Consider the following 11,090-nt stretch of genomic DNA (forward strand, 5'->3'; position numbering starts at 1 on the left):
TTGATTTTATTCATTGTAAGGGAGAGAATAATTAAATAACTACTATCTGAGAATTAAATGTAAATTATACTTTAGGAATGCATCAAGCATCTACTTTCATAGAAAGATGCAGTTTGTCTCTCTGTTCCTGGAAAATGATCATTAAAATGGTGACACAAAGTAGAATTTTGAAATAATAAAATGTGATTCAGCTCAGTTATTAATTTTTCAAGCACTTACTTGGCATGTCTTTTATGAACCACGCAGAAAAACAGTGAGTATTTCTTAGAAATACATGGTTATTTTGTAAACAGTTTTGAATTAGGATATTCAGAATCCTCCCTAATGCTTACTAAAAGTAGAATACTTTTCATCTCAACTGTATATAATTTTTGATCTTACATCTTCCAATATACTACATTTCATTTCTCATACAAACAGTAAGGTAGATGGAAACTCACCAACCCATCACAGAAGACCTGCCACTGTTGCCTGAATATTTATTTTCTAGATAAATAATGATTTTTAAAGCAAGTTATGCAAAACTTGGGTTCTGTCAACTGCTGAATGACTTTACAGCTGCACCTTTCAATATCTACAATTCTCAGCTTGAATAAATTCTATTTTATTTCTATTTACTGCCATTTCTACTTTACAAAGCACAGCTCTCAGAAGATAAGGAAAACTCTTGAAAAAAATTGGACATCTAATCTTCAAGTGTCAACAAATTACGTTAACTCTATTCTGTATGCAAGAGTTCATTACAGAATCATGAAATAAATTTTATGGGGAGGAAAAAAAAAAACACAAAACAAAACATAGAACTTTGAAATTTTAAATAAGACACAGTACAATTCTAATTCAGATTGGAGTCCATGATATAAATCCTTCTACACTAACACATAAAATTCTATTATTTCTCAAAATTTTACTGACAACACTTATTTGACGTGTTTTGGTGTTAGCAATTAATCATTTCTGGATTTTCACAACCATTTCTAATGCAATTATTCATGGTTATTCAAAGCCTGTAGATTTCCCTCATGTCTTCCTATCCAATCCTGATGGTAATAGCTATTTCCCCTCACTACAGAAATTAAGAGGTAGTTTTCTCAGGGACCCATACCAGAGATAAAACATTTAAAATAAAACTTTTTAAGATAAAACTTTTTCCCCCTCCATTCTCCTTCTACTGGTGGCCTGGATCCATTTCCAACTTCTGTTCCATTTGTACTGTAATTTGGAAGAGGAAGATCGTGATTGACTTCAAATACAGATCTCTAGGCATCATGGCATAACATCTTCCACCAGAACAGTCAGTTTATTGAACTAATATTAAAAATGCAGATTAAGGAAATTATGATGATAGCTTATTTAGATCATATGTCTTTGAACATTTACATTCTCTAAGCTTCTGTCTGAATGTCTCCTGAGGAGACTGTACACTTGGAAATACAGGATTTGCCAGGGAAAACGCTTTCAGAAATAATATAGAATATAAATGTTGGAAAATAACAGTTCAGTAGTCTTGTGACTGGTTTCCAAACTTGTTTAATTTATACTACCTGACAGAAAAAAAAAAAAATCTTCCTTTTTTTTTTCTCTGACTTGGATGATGTTATAAAATTACACTTCCTTTCAGAAAAGAGTCCCCTTTGGTAGAGTTTCATTTTGATGATTTCCCAGATGTCTATTACACAATTTAAGAAATACGGGTTCCCACTCTTTTGTGAAGAGTAATATTTAATTATGTGGATATGAATGATCTGTTAAGAGAACTTTCAGGAGTAATGTACTTTGATACTGTGAGAAAGTACCTGTATTAGAGGAATTGTGACATATGAAAGAACAATGTATTAAATGAACTCTTTCTGTACGGTTCGATGACAGTTTTATATTAACTGAAGCATTAATTTCACTTGAAAGTATCTTAAGTCCAGTGACATGACTTTAAGCAAACAAACAGAATTTGATAGTAAAGAAATAAGTCAAAAATATTACTATTGCTAAAAATATTACAGTCTAATCTTCTTTATTGTTTATCTTTTCTTTCTGAACACTTTTTTTTTTCTTGGAATGAAGCAGTGAAACAGACTGAGTATAGCTGAACAGTCTGAGATAAAGTTTTAAAAAACCTTCTAGTCTTAAGGGTAGCACAGGTCAATAACTTTTGAAAGTAAAGAGAATGAAATAACAAATAAAATGAGATTTTCAAAGTGTTGTTTTAGTTCATTTTAGCCAGGTATTTCATACATCTCCAAGGTGAAATGAACATGCAAGTCTTTGGAATTATGTCCGTCACTATTACTTGTCAATACTAAAATGCAATCAAAGACCCTCTTTGCTCTCATGCAAATTAGAGAGCCTGCTCTCATGGACCTCTACAGGAATTAAATTCACTTCTAAATGCTATTAAACAATCAATTATTTAATGTATGATACAAGGTATTTGTTTATTATTTCATAAGTGCCAGTAAACCCTAGAGTAACTATTTCAACAAAATATACTCATTGCTGTTACCTACTGAACACCTCCCTTCCTTCACAGGTCTCTGAATAATGCAGTGTAAAGTGTATGCTGATCCTGAACATGATTTTCCAATTTGGAACAAGGATCTTTCAGGTTCAATTATATGAAAATGCAACCTAGGTCTATTCAAGATATACAGTTCTCTCTTTACATCTCTAAGGAACAACTTCAGAGCCCATTGAGACTGCTGGAAATCTTTCCCTCAATTCCCATTGTTTTACATCCAGTGTTGTGTGATATCACTTGTTTTGCCATAAATCATCTAATCTAATCTGTGCTCTTGCATGTTCCCAGATTTAAAATGTTGCACTTATATCCATTCCTTATTTACCTCTGCTTTCTACCTCTGGACTTTCATGTGACTTTATCAAAAAGCTGGAAAGACCCACAACACCATTCTTTATCTCTGTTTAGTCAACAGTAGGAATTGATCTCTTTACACTGAACCAGTTATTTGAGGACTAGAGAATAACTTCTTTAAAAAAGTCAACCTTCATTTTCTAAAAGACCTCAAAATATGGTTATATTTCAAGATTAGCTTCCCTGTAACATAAGCAGAAGCAAAAGTCTGTTAGCACTTTTTTATTTTTATAATTTTTTTTTTATTTATTATTATTATTATTTTTCCATGGCATTAAATCAGGAGCTCTGGAACACAGACGGAGCACAAGGGTTCTGTCTAAACATCACGAAGAGCTTTTTTTAATTTTTTTTTTAACAAGTAGGTGACTGAACACTGGAACAGTTTGCCAAGAGAAGTTGTGGAGTCTTCCTCTCTGGAGGTATTCAAAAGCTGTCTGGGCATGGTCCCGGGCAGCCTGCTCAAGCAGAATGGCTGAACTAGATGTCCTTTCCAACCTCAACCATTGTGTCAAGAATTGTGTAATTTTGTAGAGTATGTAAGTATACTTACTAAGCGTGTGTGTGTGTATATATATATATATATATGTAGATATACTTAGTATGTAGATATACTCAAAAGTATGTAGATATATCTATTGCTATTTAACCAGAATTTACCTATTCACTAAAGCATATAATCCAAGAAATCAGGCCTGCTTGACAAAACTCATTTAACATTAAAAATACACAAAGAAGCCTGTTCTACCCCCCCCCCCCACACCCCCACGCAGAAAACAAACAAAACAAAAAAAGACAAAACAAAAAAAAAAGGTGGGCTGCCTTCTTTATGATACTATACTGTAACTTTATTTTTTTAATTTATTGGTTATTATTTTTTATTATTACCTGAATATTTTATTGCCTTTTTTTATTTTATTATTTATTTACTGATTGGGACTTACATCAAGACAACCAGCCTTCTGCAGCCTAAGCCCTCCTGTTTCATAAGTCATACATTTGTCCAGCATTATTTGGAGTTATCCAGAACATGATCTGCCATATGTATTCTCAGACAGCTATTTAAGAATAATTGGTACCATGAATTTCAAGCTCTCTTGATTAAAAATATATATATCTTCTCATTAGAGAGGAAATAGAAAACTGGACAAATAAGAAGGCTGACCATATAGAACCAATAAACATGGACAGTAAGGGAAAAATAACTAACTTTGATTCTGTGATACATGGTCCTCTGGGTGGTTGGTGGATTTCTTCCATGAGTAGAATCATAGAATATCCCGAGCTGGAAGGGACCCATAAGGATCATCAAGTGCAACTCCTGGCACCACACAGGTCCACCCAAAATTTTAGACCATGTGACTAAGTGCAGAGTCCATACACTTCTTAAATTCAGACAGGCTTGGTGCAGTGACTACTTCACTGGGGAGCCTGTTCCAGTGTGCCACCACCCTCTCGATGAAGAACCTCTTCCTGATGTCTAGCCTAAACCTCCCAGGTCTCAGCTTGACACCATTCCCACGGTCCTATCACTGGTCACTAAAGATAATAGATCAGCACCTTGCCCTCCACTCCCTCCCGTGAGGAAGCTGTAGGCCGTGATGAGGTCTCCCCTCAGCCTCCTATTTTCCAGGCTGAACACGCCAAGTGACCTCAGCTGCTCTTCATACATCTTCCCCTCTAGGCCCTTCACCATCTTTGTCATCCTCTTCTGGACACTCTCCAATAGTTTTACATCCTTTTTGTACTGTGGTGCCCAGAACTGCACACAGTACTGGAGGTGAGGCCGCACCAGCGCAGAGTAAAGTGGCACAATCACTTTCCTCGACCGATTAGCAATGCCGTGCTTGATGCACCCCAGGATACGGTTGGCCCTCCTGGCTATCAGGGCACACTGCTGCTCATATTCAACTTGGTGTCAACCACAATCCCCAGATCCCTCTCTGCGGGGCTGCTCTCCAGCGTCTCGTCACCCAGTCTGTACGTACAGCCAGGGTTGCCCTGTCTCAGCTGCAGGACCTGGCACTTGCTCTTGTTAAACTTCATGCAGTTGGTGATCGCCCAGCTCTCCAATCTGTCCAGATCTCTCTGCAAGGACTTTCCACCCTCAACCGAGTAATTATGAAAAACAAGGTTATAGTCAATAAGATTAAGTTGACTAAGAAAAGGAAATATATTTCCACCCAGATTTTTTATAGGGAAGCACTGATTGAGAGGCTATTGTATAGAGATCTATATCACCTACCACTTTTGATCCAGAAATGAGAACAGCAGCTACAAAAGCAATACTATCTCTTTGCCTCACGAGGAGAATATAGAAGCAACACAGATTGCATTTGCAATAATCTGTGTAAATATATTGAATAAGGCTTCTAATTATATTTACAGGATTAAATCTACTGAAAAATAAACAGTAGGAAACCACTAACTGTTTATAGAGAGACAACAAGGAGAACGCAGGACTAACTTAATCATATACATAATTTATGGTTATTCACTCAATCATCTCTTCCTATGTAGTGACTTTTTTTTTTCTTCCTCTGTGGTAGTTTAGACTGAACTGTCACAGCTGTCTCTTCTTTTAGTACTAATAGAGAGGGAGCTTTTCTGGAGACCTGACCCATCACGATTGCTGACCCAAGCATGAATTCTTTATGGCCATGCAGGTAGCATGCTGTTTCTATAAATGCTCTAGTAAAGTCATAAGGCATTTGAAGGAAGAATGGGCTGTAGCAGCTGCTTGTGTTATTGTTTCTTTGATATTTTAACCTCTGGATTTTGGCGGTTTACTTAATTTTGTCTGAATCATTATACGCTACTTTTCATTTTGAGAAAAGAAGCTTAGCTGGAAGGCATAACTGGTATTGGCTATTATCTTCTTCCCTTAGTCTTTCTTTAATTAGGCCAATCCCAAAAGCATCTCACCTTTTCCTCATTTTAGTTTGGTTCTTTTCTGTTTAAGTGTCACCAAAAAACGAATATGAAAATATAAACTGTTCCCTTTTTTTCACCTTACATCAAAGAAAATACAATCACAGTCTGTATTCCCATTAAAATGAAATTAAAAACAAAAACAAAAAACAACAACAAAAAAACAACACTGTACAAGAAAAGCTGTACAAGAAAAGCTGTACAGCTTTCTTGAGGTAAAATGGGACAAGGTTTCCCCTTGAAGCTGGATACTCAGTTAAAAATCAGTATGAATAATCAGTAAACAAGAAAGCCTCATGTATCAGAATTTACGTAGAATTTACATAGAATTTGACTGTACAGCAGTAAAACTCAGATTTTAAAAATTCAAACATATTTTGGAAGCTTTCTCAATTTTTTTAACACATGCTATAAACTATAACTTGATATTTTCAGAGCATTTGAATAAAGATATATTAATTAACCTCACTTTAGATAAGTTTTTCATTCAACTGGAGCATCAGTCATAAAACATATTCTTGCATACTGAAAAGAAGTTTTCATGCTGAATTGCAACGCATCAGCCTGACTCTTAGCTCTGAAGAGTGTCAAATGAAGTGCAAGTACAAATGCACAAGTGTTATTTTTGGAAGTTACATTGGTTTCTCTATTCACAGCTAAATTTCAGGGCTCTATTTACCAATATATATATACATATATAAAAATATACATATATACATATATATTTGGGGGGGGGGGGGAGGGTATCAAAATTTCACCTAGACTTTCCTGATTAGTGTTTCTCCCTGATTGGATTCAGAAAAAAGGATGGCATGCAGGAAGTCTTATCTGAGAGATGCATAGTAATTTGAAGAAGTAAAAGATGTTTTACCTTCCACTGTTTATTGTGCAATTTGAGCAATTAACCTTTGTTCCATGAAAATTCTTAATTGGATTTAAGCTTTAATCCATCTTGCAGTTAGTTTCCAGCTTTCACAGAAGAAAAGATCTGAAGAGCTGATCTAATCTGAAGAGCTGCAGGAAAAGGAAAAAAGAGAAGGGGAAAAAAAAAAAAGGACAAAAGACAAGAAAAAGAAAAACTTCATGACTTCATTAGATACAACTCAAATTTAATGCATTGTTTTTCCTAGGAAACCAATTACTCCAGTCATTTTAATATCATGGCAAACATTCATTTATTTTGATCATTGCAAATTTAACTCCTAGAAATTTGTACAGAGGAAATTTATTAATTAAATATTAAATTTATTCTTACTCACTTGTTGCTATGCCCAATTGACATATATTTTACATAATTAAGCATTCGTCAAGATTGTCTTTCAAAGGCTTTGAATTAAATTCAGTTTTCAGTGAGTTCAGTTTTGGGCCCCTCACTACAAGAAGGACATGGAGGTGCTTGAGAGAGTCCAGAGAAGGGCGACGAAGCTGGTGAGGGGTCTGGAGAACAAGGCTTATGAGGAGCGGCTGAGGGAGCTGGGATTGTTCAGCATGGAGAAGAGGAGGTTCAGGGGCAACCTTATTGCTCTCTATAGGTACCTTAAAGGAGGCTGTAGTGAGGTAGGGATTGGTCTATTCTCCCACGTGCCTGGTGACAAGACAAGGGGGAATGGGCTGAAGGTGCGCCAGGGGAGGTTTAGGTTGGATATTAGGAAAAATTTCTTTACCAAAAGGGTTGTTAGGCATTGGAATGGGCTGCCCAGGGAAGTGGCTGAGTGATCATCCCTGGAGGTCTTTAAAAAATGTTTAGATGTTGAGCTTAGTGACATGGTTTAGTGAAGGACTTGTGGGTGTTAGGTCAGAGGTTGGACTAGGTGATCTTGGAGGTCTCTTCCAACCTAGATGATTCTGTGATTCTGTGAAATAGAAGTTTTTCTGAGACAGATAATGCGTCATTTGGATTAATGTTCTTTTTAACCTGTCAGGTAGTACTATTTTAGCTAATAAGTTAAAAATTGTATGAACTGGTACACATCTAAAATAAGCCAGTGAATAAACCATTAAACATAATTCACAACACCTTTTTTATATTTCTGATTTCTTTCCTATAACACTGTTGATACTCTTCCAAGACACATCTTACTCTCTTGGCATTCTTGTAATGAGACCTCATATTTATCTCATCCTTTAAGTAGGTTCTTGGTTAACAATTTCTGCCTCCACCAGAATTTCCGGGATTCAAAATCCCCTTATGGGAAATTATACCTGCTTGTTTTCCCTAGTGGTTGGTTATGCTAACACTTTGTCCTTGAGAGAGTCCTACGTCAACTCTGTTACATGTTTTCTCTTCTCCTTTCAGATCAAGATCAGTCCCATATGCTCATCTGGAGACTTTAGTCCTCTGAACCAGGAAGATTTTTAAATTGACTAAGTAACTTCTGTTGTGGAGGGTCTGTAGCATTTAAAACTACCTGCATTCTCCTTCAGAAAGTCAGGTTCCACAAACATAATCATAACAAAGTTATCCTAGATCCCCAACTAAGCATATAGTTTAACAAATTATTTTTGGTATTTCCAAATTAATATATATCTAGTGGTCCCTATATCTATCTTACTATGCAGGACTAGATAAATGTATCCATGTGTAGTCTGAATAGGTTTCAGCAGTAGTCCAGTAATACAGTAATCCTACAGTACCAGCAGTACAGTAGTCCACCTGGATTTATATACTTCAGTTCAAAACAGAGTAAGCTTAAATACAATGCTCTTCTAATGCAGCTATGGAGCTGCCTGTTGGCTCACTGAGAGATAACTCAGTGATTTCTACTCATTACTGCACTTTATGGCATAGACATACCTAATAAGATAAGCATACTTAGGAGAGAAGTAAAGCGCCTGTCTAAATCATTTCAACTGCTGACATATAAAGTAATAAGGTTAGTGCACTGCCCATCAATTACAAGTATCTATGAAGCGATTTTATAATACAAAGTGAAAAATACTTTTTGAAGGTGCCACTTGTTGAAGCTTTCCATAATATCAGATTTACTTGGAAAGTTTCTTTGAAGTTGAAATGCTCTGTAGAAAACGTTAACTTTCTAGCAAGAAAAAATAAAATAAAAAATAAAAAATAAAAGGGAAATAAAAAAGAAACTTGAAACAAAGTATTTCAATTTACTGAACTGATTTTAACATTTTCCTTTTTATGTAATTCAAAATTAATCCATTTCCACTCTGACAAACAGTAAGATGCCTCAGTAGAATAGCATAATCGTCTTTCATCCATGGACAGAAAAGGAGTATTAAGTACCAAAATGACAGTTTCCGTAAAACAATGTTCCTTCTTAGAGGAATGTTAGTATTGCTAGTCTTTCAGACACCTCACCAGTAGATGCAGCAATTTCTCAGCAAGGACGGAGTTCCCAAAGTCACGTAAACTTTAGTTTTAATTCAGGTAGCCTAAACTTTACAAACCAGACGATACTGAATCACAATAATCCATACTCTATTGAATCATGACAAATAACCACTGACATTGTCTAATAGCTAAAAACACTGAAAACACCAGCTCCCAAGTTCATCATGAACAGCAGTAGGACATTAGACTGCAAGAATTTATTGAAACAAATACTTTTATGAAAGCATCCTACTGAATCTGTATTTTCTGCATATGTTCTATGATAAAGTTTCCAATTGTTTGAACATGAAATTTCAAACATAACTAATGTATTGATTTTATTTTGCTAAGCAAGTAAGATAAGGAAGAAAGCACACTCAGTATACTCCACTTACCAGATTCCAAATAACAGCCTGTAGTGTGCATTTCTTGCAAAACTTTCAAATGATCAGAACTATGTTTTTTATGAACAGTTGTGCAAAACGCTCATTGTTGATGACTTAGAAAAGTAAAAGATACAAATTTAATGCAGATTGGAGCATAGTAAATTACTTTGTACTGTCATTAACCTTTAAATTCTTAACTGCCTAATGGCCAAGTTAGAATTTATTTATTTAAAGTTTTAGTAGAAAGCAATATTAAATAGAGAATACTAAAGTTAAGTCCCATTTCTATCATCCACGTAGAGAAAAATGTACAAACTAAAGGTCCCTATTCACAATGGTGCTAAAGGTTTTTCCCTGATTTTTTTTCCTATTAACATATTATTTATTGCATTTGAAGCTAATATTCATTCTTATAGGTAACAGAGACTGTATTCCTTGATCTGGTAAGCGTAAAGTGTTTGGCATGAGTTTTAATATCTCATGATTCCAAACAGAACATCGATCCTGAAGTTATTTCTTGGTATAACCACATAACTATATTTAAATGAGCATTTCAAAGTACCGTTTACATGTCTTTTCTGATCTTGTAACAAGGAAAGAGAATATCTACTTTTTTTTTTTTTTCCCCTTGCTTCTTTATTGGGCTGCAGGGGTGGGAGAAGAACTGAAAAAAAATATAGTTGGGTTTAAAAAACTGAAGCCAAGTCCTTCTATGTTAGTAATTAAAGCATAAATTTATAGAGAAGTAATGCTTCTGGAAGAAGAAATAGCACTTAGCAAGAGAAGAGATTTAGAACCTGTCCCAGAAGAGAATACATCTGAAGTTTCCTTAGTTAGCATACCAGATAAGAATCAATTCAAGCTTCCAACCTGAAATAGGAACAGCACAGGCTTAGAAATAGAAACAACCCCTTAAAGCAGGCTACAATGAGATATTCTGCTTCTATCCTTGCAATCTGTTATTAAGATAGACATTCTATGAGAGAGACTCCCCCCAACAACATCATTAACTTTAGCCTAATCTTTTGAAGAGTTGTATTATAAATGAGTCAGCAGTTTTGTTACAACTACATCATCAGACTAAATATTCACCAGCTGCTGTTTCAGTTAATCCATTACAGCTGCAGTTCATCCTTGCAGTCAATCCCTGACAGGTTAACTTCAGTTTTATTCAGGACTGAAGTCATGGTCTCAGATCCCCTGGAAGAAATATCAGAGTAGTTCAGCTCCATTTGCCTACAGGAGGTGCTTATCCTTGGTCTGACCAATCATCAGATCAAATGTACCATAATTTCAAGGACTTCCCTTGAGGAATGAATCTGAGGCATCTTCTGCAAACTGTATCTTCCCAGAAAATGAAGATAGTATCCCTTGAATACCCTTGTTTTATTTTATTAATTATACCACATTGGAAATGTAATAACTCATACTTCTAGAGTCCTCAGGACTTCAAATTGCAAATTAGTTAACTTTATCAGCTGCATTGCTTTGAAAATGCAAACATTTAAAAAGAGGAGCTACTCCTATAAGTATTCACATTTCAAGTACCACTTAAGTATGTTAATTTCCT

General features: G+C 35.3%; 1 long non-coding RNA gene across 1 annotated transcript; it reads right to left on the reverse strand.

Moving 5' to 3' along the window:
• Positions 1 to 6,623: 6,623 nt before the first annotated feature.
• Positions 6,624 to 10,624, reverse strand: LOC136789735 (uncharacterized). Its single transcript, XR_010828662.1, has 3 exons — positions 10,363 to 10,624; positions 9,530 to 9,633; positions 6,624 to 6,814 (listed from the first exon to the last, which is right to left on the reverse strand). It is a non-coding gene; the product is annotated as an uncharacterized lncRNA (long non-coding RNA).
• Positions 10,625 to 11,090: the final 466 nt, after the last annotated feature.

This window comes from Anser cygnoides, chromosome 1 (genome assembly GCF_040182565.1).
Source record: "Anser cygnoides isolate HZ-2024a breed goose chromosome 1, Taihu_goose_T2T_genome, whole genome shotgun sequence".
In the NCBI taxonomy this organism is placed as follows: domain Eukaryota; kingdom Metazoa; phylum Chordata; class Aves; order Anseriformes; family Anatidae; genus Anser; species Anser cygnoides.